Source organism: Schistocerca serialis, chromosome 2 (genome assembly GCF_023864345.2).
Source record: "Schistocerca serialis cubense isolate TAMUIC-IGC-003099 chromosome 2, iqSchSeri2.2, whole genome shotgun sequence".
NCBI lineage: Eukaryota > Metazoa > Arthropoda > Insecta > Orthoptera > Acrididae > Schistocerca > Schistocerca serialis.
The window spans coordinates 341,804,663-341,822,459 of NC_064639.1; the positions used below are offsets into that span (position 1 = coordinate 341,804,663).

General features: G+C 43.4%; 1 non-coding gene across 1 annotated transcript; it reads right to left on the minus strand.

The window, feature by feature from the left end:
• Positions 1-8,581: 8,581 nt before the first annotated feature.
• Trnat-ugu (transfer RNA threonine (anticodon UGU)) lies at positions 8,582-8,655 on the minus strand. Its single transcript has one exon. It is a non-coding gene; the product is annotated as a tRNA-Thr (tRNA).
• Positions 8,656-17,797: the final 9,142 nt, after the last annotated feature.

The following is a 17,797-nucleotide window of genomic DNA, read 5'->3' on the forward strand; positions in this document are numbered from 1 at the left end:
CCGTCACGGCTGCTGATGGATACCGTTCCCCTCTCACCGCCCTCCAGCCGGTGTGTGTGGCGCTCGGTCCAGATTCCTAGAAGTTTGTGACTGTCAGCGCCGAGCTGAGATGCGATAGTCACTGAGGATTACGGCTTCTCGGCTTATGATAAATGAATGAAGCCTACAGATGACGTCATTGGCGTAAGAGCACAGTGAGCTACAGAAAATACCGGAAGAGATTCCGTGGTAGCAATTGTCTGTCTTATATTTCCATCGTGCCAACAAATCGTCAGAATAAACCAAAGGTACCGTCTGGTGCAGACAGGACCGTAAGATAAAAAAATCCAGGCTTTTAGGGAGATGTTTGCTTTCACGGCCACATACATTACATGTATTCGCAGTTTCGAATGTGTACAATGAAATGACGAGAACGAAACATTGTGCCGGAGCGCCACTCGAACCCAGATTTCCCGCTTGTGGCTATCTTATGCCTTCTCATTTGGCTATCCGTGCACGACTCAAAGCCGAACGCAAACATCCATATGTCGCCAACCATGCGTCTGCAACCTATACTCGTACAACCACTATGTATAATCGCATACAGGACAGACATTTTACAGGAAAGTCGCTTGCCCATTGTCGGCGGATAAATACGATGTTGCACTGCCTTTGTTATTCCGAATACGATCCCAAGTTACGTTGGACTCTCATCATGTATTTACCTGCCGACACCTGGCAAGACGAATTGCAAATTGATTTAGATAAGATATCTGTTTGGTGTGAAAAAAAGTTAATTTTTCCACTTACATTTTTTCTAATTTGGAAAGCCACAGAACGCTATCTTTTCGGTCATATTACTAAATACTACTGTTGTAATTATAAATAGTATCTTATCCGCTCCAGCTATCTGTATTCTGTAAATATTTATTACTAAAAGTGTAAAAATTTCATCTTTGTGTACAAATAATTAGACAGTTTAAGAATTTCATGCATTAATGTCATAGCTGACAGTTAGCAGTCCTTACACTATGTCATTTCTCAAGAAAGTTAATACCTGTAATTATTCATATTTTCAAAACATAGTTTTGAAATCTGCAAAACGTTACAAAATTTCATAGTTTACTTCTACGAAAAAAATGAAAAGACCACAGAAGTGTGTGTGTATTAATCATACCTCATAGTATTAGTGACAAAGTATTTAAAGAAAAAAATTCAGATCTCTATCACTTTTGGTTTCTTCATTACAATTTCTCAATTTTCCCTTTTGTTACGACCGTTTCGCAAGTACTCTTATTTCGAGAGGTCTGTAGCGTTTTAACAAATCATCAGAAAATCAAAATATGGTAGTTTTGGGGAGGTATCACGTGGAACTTCAACACATATTTTTTTCAGCAAACTTTGAAACAGTGATATGACACATTCACTCTTGACCTGCATGATTTGAGATCAACTCGCCCAGTATAGGAATAAATAACATATTACAGACAGAATACTTTTCAACTACTGCAAGGAACTGCTGTACCGAATTGAAGGAGTGTGCCACATCGAAACTTTTCTCCTTGAAATTGAGTATCTGGGGTTTATCACTAATTTTTTTTCAGTTCTGCTGGAAACCTATTGAGAGTGAAACGTGCTGAACAGTGGACACCTGTCCATACGATGCTTAAGGAAGTGTCATCCATGTGGATATCGTTTTTCCGTCTAGCGTTCAGTGATTGACTGTTACTGTGTCTACTGAATAAGTCAGTACTTCCAACGATATATCTCATGAAGAAATATATCTTTAAGTAAAGCACAGTAATAATTCTGAACCACCGGAATGACCGCCCGCTTTTGGGCTAAGTAAATGCTTCCTGAGTGCACAGAGGTTCCTGAAAATAAACTATACGAGATAATAGAGCGAAAGTAATGACGGTAAACTTTCACTCTTCATTGTCAAAGACAGTGGAGATCTTTATTACACTGAAGATAGCATCATCAGTTTCTGCACAAGATCTTGAACTTCCAAGAAAGAGTTCAGTATTTGCCTTCAGCCCTAAGAACTAAAAGTGATCGTCTTCGCTTACTGACTTACCCCGTTCTTATTATGAAATTTCGCTTTTAAACAAGGTTCGCTTCAGAAACCTTATGCACTAGATTCTCCTCTGCTTTCCCCCCCCCCCCCCCCCCTCTTTCACCCTAACATTGGCGACGCACAATGGACTCCATTAGAAATCGAAGGCGCTGATCAGACATCGGTACCCACAATCGCTCAACTGTAGGCTATGACTCATGAACGGTCGTAGGACATGAGCCTGACTCGGTAGGTTTCACGCCATCCTCGGTAGACCTGCGATAAGGTGACCTGAGGAACCACAAAAATCTAACATCTGACGTCTGTGGAATGTTCCACCCATTTTGACCGTTTGGGTTTGATGTGGAACATTGTTTTCCTGATCGGACAATTCTCCACTGGAAGGGGTGAATTGGGCAGGAAGGTACGGCGGGGAGCGAGGGATTGTGGGCGAACAAACAGATGAACACAATTGATCGATGGGTTAATATATCACTTTTGGTGGGTGAATGTCAACAGTAATGAATAAACTGCATATCTGAACCATTAGTAGTAGTAGTAGTAGTAGTAGCTTTATTCATCCGTAGATCTCTTTTTACAAAGATATAGGACATGTCAAAGTATTTACAAGTTTAGATCAATTTAAAATAAGCTAATTCGTATACACATATATTTACAGACTTGCAGTTAGAGACAATCATTAGATTTACTCCTGGTATGCAATACTTATTTACAAATAACTTATTAAATAATGTTATTGCCACACTGTTCACTCATATCTCACCATCAGTTACTGCACACACTATACACACATTGTTTCATAACACATCACTCACTATACACACACACACACACACACACACACACACACGGGTTATCTCTGGGCCATTTTCTGTACCGAAACCTTCCATTTGCTCCATTTGCTATCCTGAAAAACTGAGTCAGCATCCCTCCATAATGAGTGAGATGCTGAGCTCAGAAAGAGGAAGAGGTGTTAGTATTGCGCTATGCATAGCTTGTGGGTAAGTATTTCTAGAAAAGATAAAAGTAGGAAAAAACCCAAAGTGAAGGAGTTACGTGGAATGTTGGATGTTTTACAATCATTATTAGAATTATTTATTTGTATAACTTTTTTTATCAAACCCCTACTCTGTATTATCTAAGTAATCCTTCAATGTATAAAATGTATTGCGTAACAGGTAATTTTTAGCTGCCTTTTTAAATAAGTGAATTTTTGCAATTTTTTAATCTCTTTTGGTAGTTTATTGTACAGTTTTATTCCTTGGTAGAAAATGCTGTTTCGAGTTTTATATTTATTTTTTCTTGGTAAATGTAAGTTGAGTCTATCTCTTGTTGCATGGTCATGGACAGAGCTATTTTTGCAGTAATAACCAATATTATTTTTGATGTGTACAACTGACTGGTAAATGTTTATGGCTCTTTTCTGGAGTTTGAAAATTGTGTTCATATTATGTGCGTTTGTTCCCCAAAAAAGAATGCCATAGCTAAGAACTGAGTGTACATATGAATAATATGTAACTAAAAGACACTACATGTTACACACTGCTGTTAGGATTCTAAGGGCATAACACGCTGATGACATTCTGTTTGCAAGTACCTTTGTGTGTTCACACCTCTTCAACTCAGAATCAATATTCATTTCTAGAAATTTTGTCTTTGTTACAGTCTGTAGAGGTGCCATCTACATTTAATTTAACATTTTCATTTCTCCTCTTCAAACTGGGGATTCATGGCATTAGTTTCCTTAACGTTCAATGTAACTTTATTGCTTATTGACCAGTCATAAACTTCCTTGAGAGTTTCATTTGCTTTCTCGTCAAGGAGTTCTCTTGTTTTCTCAGTGACTGTAATTTTGCTGCCATCGGCGAAGAGACGTTTTCACACTACTGGGAAAGTCATTGATGTGTATCAGGAACGGTATTGGTCCTAATATGCTAGCTTGCCGAGCCCCTATATTAATGTATTTTGATTCTGATAAGTGTTTTACTAAATGTTTACATCTATTTGAAGTATGTGTTATCTCTACTCTTAGTACCCAATCTGTTAGGTATGATCGAAACCAGTCATTAGCTACCCCTCTTATTCCTAAAGCTTCTAATTTATTTAATAGAATCTTGTAGTCAACTGTATCAGACGCCTTAGAAAGATCCAAAAATATGCCTATGACACACTCATCTCTATCAAAAGCATCAAGTACACTTTCGTGAATTCTACTACGGCTGACTCCATGTTTTTGCCACTTCGTAAACCAAACTGTGATTCACTTAAAAGATTGTATTTATTCAGGTAGTTCATAAATCGGTCCTTCATAATTGCTTCCATTATTTTTGAGAATGCTGACAGTGGGGAAATGGTCCAGTAATTTTCTATGTCTTCTGCATTACCTTTCTTAAGCAAAGATGCAACTCTTGCCTGTTTCAACTGCTCTGGAAATGTCCCTGATGTGAAGCAATAATTTATTATATTTGTCAAGGGACCTTGTATAATCTCTATGCATTGTTTCAGTACACACGTTGGTACTTCATCTAAGCCTACTGACTTTTTATTTTTTAATTTTTGAACAGTTTTATTTTATTAGCTGCTTTTGTTTTAAACCTAAATATCAACCGGTTTCAGTCTCGGACCATCTTCACGGATAAGTGTTAAAATGGTTTAAGCCACCATATTACGTTAGGTATTACTTAAACAATGTGTAATGCATGCCAAGAATATCAAAATACGGCACAGGACTTTTAGAAGCAAATGTACAAATACTAAATGTACACAGAGCAGTACTGAAGAGAAGGTCAGTCCTGATTTAATGAAAGTGTGCCATTTCAAGGCAACGACACACGGATCATGCTGTTTTGTGCAAAGAAGACGGAAAGCCAGAAAACTGATGCGATAAGCAGGAAGACCTGCAGAGGATGCACACTTGGTGCAGCGATTGGCACGATTGCACAGTAATCACAAGGAGCAGCCATATCACTTACATAAGGCCTATCTGGGAAAATGCCTGTGGAGGGATATGAGGTGAAATGACCACATCAAACGAATCACAGAAAGGCAGATCCGAGACAGATTCATTGGAAGAATCCTCGGGAAGTGTAGTCCACCCTCAAAGGAGATAGCATACAAAACCCTTTCCCAACCAATAACAGAATATTCCTATCAGATATGACTGATAGACGAAACAGCGAACACCCAGGTGAAGAGCAACATGTCTCGACGCAGGTACATTTAGTAAGCACCAAGCACGGCAGTGATGCTCATCCAACTGCAGTGGCAGACGTTGTGGTCAACTGTTAGAATTTTCAGAGCGTGCGTTTCTAGAAGAGTCAAACCATGCACACAATGTCTGACAAAAAGGACATGCAGGTAAAATTAGAGAAATTCGAACTGGGACAGCGGCTTATCAGAAATCCTTTTTCCTGCGAATCATTTGTGAGTGAAACAGGAAAGGGGAAAGTGACAGAAAGTACCCTCTGCCACATACCATCAGGTGAATTGTGGACTATAGATGTAAATGAAGATACGGATCTGGAGAAAAAAATCTTAAATGTTGTTCTGCTCGTATTTTACTCTCGTGTTAGTTTCTCCATTTGTAGGATGGAAGATCCGCCAGTTATGCAGTTTAACTGCAAACACGGTAAACACAAGGAGCTGCAAATCCAAATGATAAATTTTTACATTTGCTTCACAATAAAATATCGACCGATTTGGAAAGGCCTTCAGTAAAATGCACAATATATTACCATTAATGTTGATCACCAGTGGGATGAGAGTATTAATTGATTAGCTCCTTTCATGGCCATTTATCACTATAGACACATTTTCATAATTTGTCATAAGTTTGCATCTTACGACTTCACTGCCATTACCGTGTCGTGGTGGTGGTGGTGGTGGTAAGTTCAAATGGCTCTGAGCACTATGGGACTCAACTTCTCAGGTCATTAGTCCCCCAGAACTTAGAACTAGTTAAACCTAACTAACCTAACGACATCACACACATCCACGCCCGAGGGAGGATTCGAACCTGCGACCGTAGCGGTCTCGCGGTTCCAGACTGCAGCGCCAAGAACCGCACGGCCACTTCGGCCGGCGGTGGTAAGTTCCCATGGGACCAAACTGCTGAGGATATCAGTCGCTACGCTTACACACCACTCAATCCTTTAAACATTTTTATTGGCCGAAATCCAGCAACGGTACGTTATTTAATTACAGTTATGTATATATAGCCACATAGGCTGCAGAATTATTATTATTATTATTTTTTTTTTTTTTTGTGAAATAGACCATGGTTTCGACTGCAATACGACAATCTTCATCAGAATAAAATTTTTAGAGGGATTACACATTTTTACCCATGGTCTTATTACGTGTAATCCATGTGAATTTTTTTTATTCTGATGAAGATTGCCCTAGTGCAGTAGAAGTCATGGCCAACTTGACAAAAAAAATTTGTGCAACCGTTGTGACTATATATTCATCCTGTAGTGACTACTTAATCTAACTTAAACTAACTTACGCTAAGGACAACACAGACACATCCATGCCCGAGGGAGGATAACCTCCGGGGGTGGGAGTTGCGCGAACCGTGGCAAGGCGCCCTTACCACGCGGCTACCCCGTGTAGCGCCATGTCATATCGTTCTGCTCATAGACCCATTACGCTGCCTTTAAATAGTGATGAAGTAGAAAAGGAACTTAGATGGCTGGGAAATAGAGCCCATTAAAGCGGCTGTCACAATATGGTGGTTGATAAATTTCATAATTTCACTATTTCTAAAGGGAATCAGTTGCCACCAAACGAGGAACTGTTTTTATCGATTCCTTTCGAAGGCCAAGTCTCATATGACATGTACACTTCACTCTTACTTCTTTTAATATACAACATTATCATAACGCAAGACTTATACCAACACGGTGACATATACAAAATTTATTGCTCAGATTCTAAGGCTGTCAATATTGGATAAAATGTAAGTAAGCGCGATCCAAGGAACACACAGCATTAAACAGGAAAAAACAACATACGAAGTAAATCCATGTTCGCAGCTCACCTCGTGCAATACACGATAGTCACAGTGCGCACAGCAAAGAAAACAACCTCGTAATACTTCATACAGCAGTCTAGCAGTGGTTCTCAACCTGAGGGTAATTACCCCCTAAGGGCTAAAATGAAATTTCTGAGCGATAAAAACTAGGCGGTTCGAGTCTTTTTCAGTCCCGAAACTAAATTATTTTCAAAATATCATTACTGTTATCAAAATTTTGTAAGACACTTTTTCTCATTTCGTAGCATTAATGCGGTGAAGGCTACAGGTTCCTCGCATAGTCCACCCACTACATACATCTGTTGTGCTTTGTCCCATACATCGCTTATGATAAAAGTGAAACATTTACGTAGCAAATGGAGAACATTTCAAGAAAATATCTTCTCCAACTTGTAGATAGCAAGTGCAATAGTCCAGAAGTTGCTTCATTACTCGCTTACAAACAGATAAATGAATTAATTGACAGCATGAGACAGGAGTAACTGCCGGCCGCTGGTGGCCGAGCGGTTCTGGCGCTACAGTCTGGAACCGCGCGACTGCTACGGTCGCAGGTTCGAATCCTGCCTCGGGCATGGATGTGTGTGTTGTCCGTAGGTAGTTAGGTTTAAGTAGTTCTAAGTTCTAGGGGACTTATGACCTCAGCAGTTGAGTCCCATAGTGCTCAGAGCCATTTGAACCATTTGAACAGGAGTAACTACGTAAGGGCTACTGTAATGCTGTAGATAGTTTCACTGTTATTATTGTTAGAGTGGTTAGACAAAAAGCGTTAGCAACTCAAGTCGTCCAACGTCCGCCGGTTCAGAAGTAAGGAGTGCAGCAAAGGAGTGATTTACGAACGGTTAGCCTCGTGTACACATCTGAACCTGTTTAATTTCTAGATGGGTTACAATGTGCAGGTCAAGCAAGTGGAGGTGGAGAGGAGTAATGCAGGGCAAGCATGTTTTGTAACAAGATACTTAGCTTTCTTTTCTAAGAAGGAGTTGTGGATAGCACTTGCGATGCACCACGAATTCCCTCGTCATTCATTCTATCACTCACACGCACACACACACACACACACACACACACACACACACACACACACACACACTAAACAAGTATTACCATTAGTAATTTTAAATGTAAAATTGTTCCCAGAAAAGTCTTTCGTTGTGCTGTTTAGTTAGGTGCTAAATTTGGTGATAATGTGAGGTAGAGGTGGACAACAAATGGCTGAGGGGGAGGGGGTAATAACTCATCATTGGGTTATCTGCCTTGCGGCAGGTCTTCACTGCGTAGCTCTCCAGGCGTTCCTCTTCATTCTTGTGTACCCTCCTTGTGGCCTGCTGACATTATCCGGCAACTGGAACCTTCTTCTGCCCTTCCCTCTCTTTCCCTGAACGAACCCTTCAGTTGCCTCTACTAGAAGGCAATCTCTTCTTACAATGAAATCAACACCCTTAGCTGCTTATAGGCGTTGACATACGTCAACGGGGACAGATGCAAATGTGTGCCCCGATCGGGACTCGAACCCAGGATCTCCTGCTTACAAGGCAGACGCTCTATCCATTTGAGCCACCGAGGACACATAGTGCGACTGCAGGGATTTATCTCTGGTACGCCTCCCGCGAAACCCATATTCTCAACGTATTGTCCCGCACTACATTCGTAGTGCCTCCCGCGCATTATACTCATTACTCGCGACGCGTTGCCGATTCCCGTAAGAGTTCGGGCTCTGTTTGTGCATTCGTACAGAAGAAGAAGATGGTCAAGTGGCCGGTGAGCCTTAACTGTATAAAGATACCATCTTAGTATCTGGAGTTCAATATCGTGTTGGCCCGCCCTTAGACTTGATGACAGCTTCCGCTCTCGCAGGCATACGTGCAATCAGGTGCTGGAAGGTTTCTTGGGAAATGGCAGCCCATTCTTCAATGAGTACTGTACTGAGGAGAGGTATCATGCAGGTCGGTGAGGCCTGGCATGAATTCGGCGTTCCAAACCATCCCAAAGGTGTTCTGTAGGATTCAGGTCAGGACACAGTACAGGCAAGTCCATTACAGGGACGTTATTGTCGTGTAACCACTCCACCACAGGCCGTGCATTATGAACAGGTGCTCGATCGTGTTGAAAGATGCAATCGCCTTCGCCGAATTTCTCTTCAACAGTGGGAAGCAAGAAGGGGCTTAAAACATCAATGTTGGCCCGTGCTGTGATAGTGTCACGCAAAACAAGGGGTGCAAGCTCCCTCCATGAAAAACACGGCTGCACCAAAACACCACCGCCTCCGAATTTTACTGTTGGCACTACAGACGCTGGCAGATGACGTTCACCGGGCATTCGCCCACACACACCCTGCCATCGAATCGCCACACCGTGTACCGTGATTCGTCATTCCACATAACGTTTCTCCACCGTTCAAGCGTCCAATGTTAACGTTCCTGAGACCAAGCGAGGCGTCGTTTAGCATTTACCGGCGTGATGTGTGGCTTACGAGCAGCCGCTCGACCATGAAATCAACTGTAATAGTGAAACTTCCTGGCAGATTAAAACTGTGTGCCCGACCGAGACTCGAACTCGGGACCTTTGCCTTTCGCGGGCAAGTGCTCTACCAACTGAGCTACCGAAGCACGACTCACGCCCGGTACTCATAGCTTTACTGCTGCCAGTACCTCGTCTCCTACCTTCCAAACTTTACAGAAGCTCTCCTGCGAACCTAACTGTAATAGTACTTGCAGAGGATCCAGATACAGTTTGGAATTCCTGTGTGACGGTCTGGATTGATGTCTGTCTATTATACATTACGACCCTCTTCAACTGTCAGCCGTCTCTGTGAGTCAACAGACGAGGTCGGCCTGTACGCTTTTGTGATGTACGTGTATTTTCACGTTTCCACTTCACTGACGTGTGACACAAGTGACGCTCAATCGCCTGGCCACGTTCGAAGTCTGTGAGTTCCGCGGAGCGGCCCATTCTGCTCTCTCACGTTGTCTAATGACTACTGAGGTCGCTGATATGGATTACCTGGCAGCAGGTGGCAGCACAATGCACCTGATATGAAAAACGTATGGTTTTGGGGGTGTTCGGATACTTTTGATCACATAATGTATTTAGGCCGCCGCCGCTGACCGGAGGGCTCAGCCACTGATTCACTCATCGAGTTTGACGTCTGTCATTCATTTGCAGAGCAGACTCAGTTCACATCACATAGCGACCAGATTAGTGACTACAGCGAGACTAAAGTTTGTAATAACGAGATTACCGATATTGTCTGCAAGAGAACTATTACTGAAGAGCTTGTACACATTGTCTCTATTCCAGTTAAGTAAATGTTAATGTAAATAGAGAACTGTATTGTGTTGTAGCAAGAGGATACTGGCCATGTCAGAATCATTACAAATTGGGAACCCATTAAGTCACTTGAGAAGTACCGATGTTTGTCCCAAAGGTCTGAAGTTATTTTTAAATGATTCTGACGACACTGAAAGACAGTTAACCTCGGACATTTATTCAACATTTTCCCCATATTGTTTCAGTTGTTTTAGAATGTTCTAACTTTTTACAACGCTCTGATGTTAGTATATTGGAAACTTCTGATGCAGCCAAGCCTCTTATTAGTAAAACTGAGTAAAAAATGAAATCTTTTGCTAGTGGAACAAATTAAGTTTTTCATAAGTTAACTGTTTTAGGAAGCGCCTTGAAGGCATTCTTATGGACTTTTAAGTCTAATTGAAAACATATTTAATCAAGAATTTCAAATTTCAAGATCATTTGGCAATGGCAGTACAATCATGGCTGCCTCTTTGTGCATGGTCCAAGCAAAAATTTAAACATTTTGAAGAAGTGGTTGACTCGTTTCCTTTGGATGATGTAGTTGAAGATTGTTTACAGGATGAACATTGTAATGCAGGAGATATCTTGTATCAAGGGTTGTGCATGGGAAGGAATGCAAACAGAAGGTGGCTTAGTTCTTTCTCAACCTTGAGAGCTAAAAATACTCAGGTTACAAATTTGCTAAAAGTAGTTGGGTTTGTATTAAGAATTATTCCTGTTCAAATGCTGAGGCAAAATGTATTTTTCCCTAATGTACGGAAAATAGACCGAATTGCGCAACAAATGTACCCCCGAGCTTATAATAGAAGGAGAGTAAGTAGCAATGAATTTTAATTTTAGTTGTATATAATGCTTTACACATGTAAAACAGAATGAATCTTTGAAAAAAGGAGCAAAGACTCTTAATAAATACAAGCAATATTGTAAAATAAAACACGCATGCACGCTATAAATGCATTCCTACCGTTCTCTGTAAAAAAAAAAAAAAAAAAAAAAAAAAAAAATCCTGTTTGAAATGCTTATTTTGTAGGCTTGCTTCTCGATCCTTTATTTTCCCCGTAAAAAGTTGGCAACCCTATCACTGGCCAATATATTACTGAGCCTTTGTGGTCTACGTTGGAGAGAAGGATGCATAATCGCTATCCATCTCTATCTTTGTTACCTGAAGTTGCCAATGTTTTGTAGGAAGAATGGCATAAGATTCCCTTGAAAACCATACAGAATCCTTATTTATCCAATCCTAGACGACTGGAAGATGTTTTGAATGCCAACGGTTTTCCTACGCCGTCTTATCTGTGATAACGTGCTGTGTTTTTCGTGTTTCTATCATTTCCGTATGTTGCACAGTATACGAATGGTTCAAATGGCTCTAAGCACTATGGCACTTAACATGTGAAGTCATCAGTCTCCTACACTTAGAACTACTTAAACCGAACTAACCTAAGGATATCACAGACATGCATGCCCGCGGCAGGATTCGAACTAGCGACCGTAGCAGCAGCGCGGTTCCGGACTGAAGCGCCTAGAACCGATCGGCCACAGCGGCCGGCTCGTATACGTAAACAAACCATCTGGATAGAGGTGGGATGGAAGCTAACAGTTTAGCATCCCGTTGACGTCGAGGCAGAGCACAGGCTCGGAAGAGTGAAGTACAGTAAACTGACCGTGTCCTTTCCAAATGAACCATTCTAGTACTTGTGATAAAAACATAAAATTGTTTGACCGGCAGAGAATATGGATCTCGACTCTTACCACTGCGCCATCTGGCTCGGAGAGCACTACGATCTGAATCGATCCGTCTTGCAAGAAAAAATACTCCGGTACGCTCCGTATCAGAGGAGCGATATTACATTACAAGCATGAAAGAAAGCCCGCGTAGGAAAGAAAATTCTTGGCGCGTACGCTTGCGGTGTCCCTTTGGCGTGATTTGTTTATCATGCCACGCTCCCGAAATGGGCGCCAGATCGTGAAGGGGAACGAATCCCGGCGGACAAGTGAATCTCTCCGGGGAGACGCTCTGGGCTACGCTTCTTGTCGCCGCCATCAAATCAATTTGTTCTCCGCCATTTGTATGGATAAGTCACGGCAGCACAGCAAAGGAACCCCCCACGGGCCACATGCATTACCGGTGCCGGAGTAGAGCCCGCGCTCGGAAGCCGGACCAGGAACTAGCGTCTAAGAAAAGGACGCAGAAAAAACGCGGTCCGAGAGGGAGGTGGCAGTAGGAGTAGCGGCGGCACGGCACGCCTCACCTCTGTTATTCTTTCCATTCGTTACCCCCTCCTCCGGGCCCCCGCTGGCACTGCCTTGTCAACGTTCAATTGTGGCCGCAACAAAAAGACGCCATTGTTTCCTGCCTCGGGCCCGCGTACAAACAGGGAAGCCGTGGGCAAAAAGCGCCACCTCTGCGGCGCTGCGGGACGAATTTCTGAGCCGACCGTAGGCGGCGGAGTAGGGGGACAAGAAGCTGGCGGCGGCCATTATAAGTTTCCGCTCAGGTTGGCGCACGTCGCCGGCTACCTACACATGTTTTCCCCCGGGCGCGTGGCGGCATTCCCACGGTGCTGCCATCCGGCGGCGGCGGCCGGAACTGGCGCTGGCCAGTGGCGCGTGGCGAGGGCTTCATTACCGCCTCGTGAGTATGCTGCGCACGCGTGGGAAGCGCGCGGCCTCTGCACGCGACTGCCTGCCCTACTTGGAAGCGCGTCGAAAGGGTCACCTGCAAACGACAGTGCAGACGGCAGATCTGCCGACACTCAACAAAACCTTATCTGGATTCTGATCATGTCAAGCGGTTAACAGAGTTCCAAGCATTCGACTGAGTACTTTCCCCACGATTTCTTACTCATCTGTCTACAACTGTCCTCTATCTTCTTCTGTAGTGGTCAACCCAAGGATTGGTTTGCAACAGCTACAATGCAGCTTGTCTCCATTCTGTGCGTCTTTCAGCTTTTCTCTTCATTTCTTTGTAGGTGTTACATCCCACATCTTTCACGATTTGGTCCATGTACCTCAGCCGTGGTCTTCCTCTTGGTCTTTTTCCCTCGACATATCCCCCTAAGATTATGTTCAGGAGTCCTTTATGTCTTAATAGTTGGCCTGTAAATTGCACTCTTCTTATAACAATGAAACTCCAGAAGCTTCTCTTCTCACCTGCTATTTCCAGCCCGCATCTCGTGGTCGTGCGGTAGCGTTCTCGTTTCCCACGCCCGGGTTTCCGGGTTCGATTCCCGGCGGGGTCAGGGATTTTCTCTGCCTCGTGATGGCTGGGTGTTGTGTGCTGTCCTTAGGTTAGTTAGGTTTAAGTAGTTCTAAGTTCTAGAGGACTGATGACCATAGATGTTAAGTCCCATAGTGCTCAGAGCCATTTGAACCATTTTTTGCTCTTTCCACAACCACTTCGTTCGTGACCTTATCGATACATTTTATTTGGAGCACGCGTCTATAGCACCACATTTCAAAAGAATTTAGCTTCTGGTCTTCCTCTGTCCCGAGAGTCCATGTTTCACACCCATAGCATGCCAGACTCCACACATATGATTTCAAAAATCTTTTCCTGATTTCAAGGCTGATGCTCTTCGATGTTAAGATGTTTTTCTTCTTGTTAAAAGCAGCCTTTGCTTGAGCAATTGTACTTCTCACTTCTGCCTTGCTCCTTCCATCCCTGGTAATATTACTGCCCAGATAAGTAAATGTAAACTTGTTCAAGCAGTTCATTGCCTACATGAACTTGGACTTTCACTTGTTCTTTTTTCTAGCATGCCATTACTTTTGTTTTTGCTCTATTAATTCTCATATTATATTCTTCCTCCATAACTTTATCCATTAGATTCAGTAGGACTACAAGATCTTCTTCACTTTCAGCTAGGACAGCTATATCATCGGCATATCTTACCATATCTATTCGTTGGCCATGAATTACTACACCTGTCTGTGAATTTTCCCTTACTTTTTTCAGCGCCTCTTCAATGTATAGGTTAAAGATAACAGGGGATACTACGCAACCTTGTCGGACACCTTTCCGTATCTGCATCTCTTCTTGTTTTGTCCGTCCACGGATAACTGCTGTCTCGTTTTTGTACAGGTTCCATATCACTTTTCTATCTTTACAGTCTATTCATACTTTTTTGAGTACCTCAAACATCTTATCCCATTTAACATTATCAAAGCCTTTCTCTACATATACGAAAGCTATGTATGGTGTCAGGTTCTTATCTAGTCGTTTCTCTGTCCTCTCTAAGTAACAACAATACCACTAATAAAAAATTCGTGTCGCTCAATGATCGAGTGGAAGTCTTCCAGTTACTGAACGCCACTTCGCCCACTAAAGTGTCCCTGGCCCACCCCGGTTAACCAACCCGGGGTAGTATAGTTCGTCATTTAACGTCTGCTGACCCTTGAAATCGTTGAGAGGTAAGCGTTAGATTAAAGGGAAACTGGAAACTTCCGCGATTTCTGGTTTTCCGAGGCACGCGCCATACCACACCATCATGCCCGACATCAACGACCATTAGTGTTGTAAGAGTGTAACAGACGTGGTGCGTGGTCTTGATGCCGTTTACACGGCGACGCTTTTTTCTGGCAGACGAAAGAAAGAGAAAATAGAAGGGGGAGAGAAGAAGAAGGAGTAAAAAAGAAGAAGAAAGGAGGAGCACTAAAACGGTAAGGGACGGAGACATACGAGTGGAAATCAGAAGCAGATTGTGACTCGACTTGACTGAGCGGCAGTTTCACAAGATTAATAAAATCACCATGGACTTCCAGCCGCATATGATGATTAAAACCCCACTAGCTTTCGGCCGATCTTTCCACAGCCATTATCAAGTGGTAAATGACTACTGTGACGCTGTGGGCTTGCCGCATAAAGCCAAGCTTCTAGTTGTGACGTCACTAGTGCTCGCTTCTTCATCGAATTTGTTTATGTTTTCTCTCCGGGCCCATCGTGTTCGCTTCAGCCTCTCAATGGCTAGGTCCCAGACTGTCCTGAGCTGCAAACTGTCGTCCTTTCAGATAGCTTCTTTTATCTTTGCAGTCGACATAATTGTCTTCAGAGATTCCCTAGCTGTTTAGATAATTAAGGTAATTCTGATTTATTGCTCTGTCTCAGTTGCACATTTTTGAAACTACAGTAAGTGTTTCGATCACTCAGGATCATCTTCAGATCTAAGTAGTCGCGTGTTGTCTACTCAGAACCACATATCAGAGTAATGTGTTTTCCAAACTGAGAGCTGAAGATGATCCAGAGTGTTCGAAACATGTAATCCAATGAAAAAAAAGAAAATAATGTGCAACTGAGACGGAACAATAAACGAGAATTATCGTAAACTTCCTTTAAATCGCTATCCGAAAATCCATTCGTCCTCATGATGCCAGACGTTTCGTCAGATAAATTCCTGTGTCGATCTTCTGAGGCTTATACTGCCACGGGATAGTGTAGGCTTAACCATCTCTTATGTTCCGACCGTTATTGATCCACATTGTGTACTGTTTGCCCGACTTAGTAACAGCCACATTGACGTGCTGTCTTGTATACTCCAGGCGTTCTGAGCCATAGATCACCCTTCACAGGCCTCATGAGCTGTCCTATTTTTGCTGTGGACATTAACACTAATGAAATGTGTCTCTTCCGGAGCCGGATGATCTTTCCCTACACTGTCCCACAGAAAGGCAAAAACGCAAGCTTCTTTCTCTCTTCTTTGACGGTGTCTTTCTTGCGCGTCTTACCATAAATGGCCTGTGATGCCTGGCGGTGATGGTAGTGCGTGTGTTTAGTGTTGGCAGTACACGCTTTAGTAATTCGGCACCGGATTGTGTTCGATGGAACATCTGTCATTAAGAGGACAAAAGGATTTTGGGATAGCTTTATAAAAGAAGCTATAGAACTAAAAATATCTGAAAACACCACCAATAACGACGGCGGTTTGCAGCTTAGCTCATCCTGAGACTCGACCGTCGCGAGGTTGAAGCGGGTGGTGACGGATGCAGGATATAGCAGGTTGTCAAGCCTTCGAAGGAAGCAGTCGAATAACTGATGCACAATACCCACACATTTGTGGCTCCAGTATACCAACACCGATACATCAGAAGATATACACACGCCAGAAAAAGTTTTGCATAACCCCAGTTTCCAGAACTTTAGAAGATAGACGTTGAGTGTGGATATTGTATCACAAACACAGTCCATTTGACTGTTCAGAGATGTCACTAAAACCGCCCAAAGATGTAAACAACCATGCATGAGTAGCCCCTATTAGACGAACTGGGTCCGACAGCCGATCAGTTCCAGTCATTCCACTAGGAAGAGGGTACACGGCTCGTGTTGTCTATATTTAAACCACGCCTAGACGGCCAATATCACGGTTCGGTCACTTCCGCATTGTTACTTTGTGCCAGGAAGGGCTCTCAACAAGGGAAGTGTCCAGGCGTCTCGGAGTGAACCAAAGAGATGTTGTTCGGACATGGAGGATGATGATGATGATCCTCACAGGGAGACAGAAACTATCGATAACATGCCTCCCTCGAGCCGCTCAAGGGCTACTACTGCAGTGGATGACCGCTACCTAACGATTATGGCTCGGAGGAAGCCTGACAGCAACGTCGCCATGTTGAATAATGATTTTCGTGCAGCCACAGGGCCGTCCGAGGTGGCCGAGCGGTTCTAGGCGCTACATTCTGGAATCGCGCGACCGCTACGATCTGAGCACTATGGGACTCAACTGCTGAGGTCATTGGTCCCCTAGAACTTAGAACTAGTTAAACCTAACTAACCTAAGGACATCACAAACATCCATGCCCGAGGCAGGATTCGAACCTGCGACCGTAGTTGTCCTGCGGTTCCAGACTGCAGCGCCTTTAACCGCACGGCCACTTCGGCCGGCACATAATGCGCAACTTCATTCCCGACGTCCATGGCGAGGTCCAACTTTGCTACCACGATACCACGCAGCGCGGTAGAGATGGGCCGAACAACATGCCGAATGGACCGCTTAGGATTGGCATCACGTTCTCTTCACTGATGAGTGTAGCATATGTCTTCAACCAGACAATCGTCGGAGACGTGTTTGGAGGCAACCGGTCAGGATGAACGCCTTAGACATACTGTCCAGTTAGTGCAGCAAGGTGGAGGTTCGCTGTTGTTCTGAGGTGGCATTATGTGGGGCCGACATAAGCAGCTGGTGGTCATGGAAGGCGTCATAACGGCTGTACGATACATGAATGCCATCCTCCGATCGATAGTGCAACCATATCGGCAGCATATTGGCGAGGAATTCGTCTTCATGGACGACAATTCGCGCCCCCATCGTGCACATCTTTTGAACGAGTTCCTTCAGGATAACGACATCGCTCAACTAGAGAAGCCAGCATGTTCTCCAGACATGAACCCTATCGTACATGCC